The sequence below is a fragment of the Tupaia chinensis genome, unplaced genomic scaffold, assembly GCF_000334495.1.
Source record: "Tupaia chinensis unplaced genomic scaffold, TupChi_1.0 Scaffold000311_2, whole genome shotgun sequence".
In the NCBI taxonomy this organism is placed as follows: domain Eukaryota; kingdom Metazoa; phylum Chordata; class Mammalia; order Scandentia; family Tupaiidae; genus Tupaia; species Tupaia belangeri.
The window spans coordinates 2,693,478-2,695,888 of record NW_006159803.1 but is presented as its reverse complement, the minus strand read 5'-3'; positions in this window follow the sequence as shown (position 1 = coordinate 2,695,888).

The following is a 2,411-nucleotide window of genomic DNA, read 5'->3' as shown; positions in this document are numbered from 1 at the left end:
TGGGGGTGGAGGGGAGGTGAGCAGACAGTAAATTAAGGAGAAGAGGTAAAGAATTACAAAGGCAGGATGTGGGAGCTGTGTTTCAAAAAAATGTGACAGAGAATGAAGAGATAAGGGCAAAAGTTGGAGGCAGAAGCAAAGTACAGGTTAAGTTTATATGAGGTTTATATGAGGGGAAAAAGGAGCCTTCTTAGAGGCATGGAAGTGAGGAAAAAAGAAGAATGGAACAAGAATGGTGGGAGAAGACAATTTAGGAAGACAGCAATTTGACACACAAAAATACAGGGGAAATCAGAAATTCTACGGTAATGACCAAGGAAGTTAAGGACACTCCAAAGAGTTGGGTTAAGCGATGTGCTAAGAATTAACAGAAGCGAGGCTTAGGGAAAGTCTGAATGATTGCTGTTTGATAATTAACAGGAAATGAAAATAAGCATTGATGGTAACTACAAAGAAAAAGAACAGGCAGAACTGTATGTGAGAAGTAATATAAATCAAGGGCCAGGGATCAGCAGGTCGTGTGGTGGTTAAGGGCACTGGATTCCCACATGGTGGACAGTGGTTCGAGTCCTGGACCTGGAGATTTGCTTTCTCCCTTTTCATTTCTCTATATATAGCTCTCCGGTCAAACTGAAAATGGAATTAAATAAATAAATAGTTCCAAAAACAAACAAACAAGGACCAGCAGGTGGCATGGTGGTTGAGACGCAGGACTCCCACAGGGCTGACTGAGGTTTTAGTCCTGGATCTGGTGGCTTGCTTTCTCTTTCTCTCTGTCAAATTAAAACAGATAAATGAATAAATAAATAAAATAATTCTTAAAAGAAAAAAGATAAACCAGAAGATCAAACCATATCAGATTCCTACAAATGTTCGAAGGATGCTTTTTTTTTTTTTTAGTTATTTCTTTGCTATAGGACATATGTACTTGCCAGAGAGACAGAGAGAACAGAAAGCAAGAAATCACTTCCCGGGGGAATGGCCATGCCACAAACCATTCTCCTCTCGGGATTTTGGGCACATACACACACGTGCCTGATGTGAGTTTTAAGTTGCTGAGTCTGGGACTTGAACCGCAATCAGCCATGTTGGAGTCCAGCAATGTAACTATTACATCATCTGCTGGTCCCTCTATAGACACGTTAAAAAGTATATTTATTTATTTATTTAATTACATTTGTCATTATTAATATATATGTATTTTTAATTTTACTAGAGAGACAGAGAAAGAGAAAGTGAGAAAGCAAACTACTAGCTCTAGGACTTGAACTGTGATCAGCCATGTAGGAATCCAGTGCCTTTAACTACCATGCCACCTGCCGGCCCTCTATAGACACTTTTAAGGAAAAATGACAAAGATAAAATAGTAATATGGAGAGGTTTTGGTGATTAAAAAGTTATCCCCTGGGCTAACTGGTGGTATGATGGTTAAGGCACTGGGTCCAATATGGCTGAAGGCATGGTGTAAGTCCCAGACTTGGCGGCTTAATAAACATGCCAGGCACATGTGCATGCTTACCCAAAATCCCAGGAGGAGAGTGGAACAGAACAGATTGCTGAGTGGCCATCCCACCAGTGAATGATTTCTCCCTCTCTGTTTCTTTCTGGCAAGTACATGCACCCTCTAGCAAAAATCTAAAAAGCAAACAAAAATAGTTCTCCCCAGGCCAGTAGGTGGTATGGTAGGTGAGGACTCCAACATGGCCAACTATGGTACAAGTCCCAGACCTGGTGGCTTGCCTTCTCATTTTCTATCTCTTTCTTTCACACTCTAATGAATTTAAAAATAATAATAATAGGGACCAGCAGATGGTATAATGGTTATGTTGCTGGACTCCTGCATAGTCAACCACAGTTCAAGTCCTGGACCCAGTGGTTAAAAATTCATGTTGGGCATGTATGTGTGCATGCCCAAAATCCTAAGAGGAGAATGGATCAGAAAGGACTGTGGAATAGCCATCCCCCCCTTGGGGGGGGGGGGAGAGTGACTTCTCAATTTCTGTCTCTCTGTCTCTGTCTCTCTGGAGAGCACAAGCGCCCTATAGCAAAAATCTCTCTAAAAATTAATTAATTAAATTAAATAGTTCTTTTTAAAAAATAGTTATTCCCTAAAAAAGTTGTTAACTATATATGTCAAAATGTACTATATAAATCTTTGTATATCCAAGATTTCCAAGATCTAGCAATGGTCCACTAGCTTTAGACAGATCATAGACTTATTTCAATCAAATTCCAAGGGAAAGAAAAAAATTAGTGGTTTTTGTTACATTGGATTCTGACTTCAAAGTTTCACATCAAAAAAGTTTTGAATCTTGACATTCAAAATATCTTGGCTATCTCTCTGGACTCTATCATTCAGAAAGTCAATAAACTTAACCTTGTCCAAGTTAATGGTAAACAAGGTAAGAACA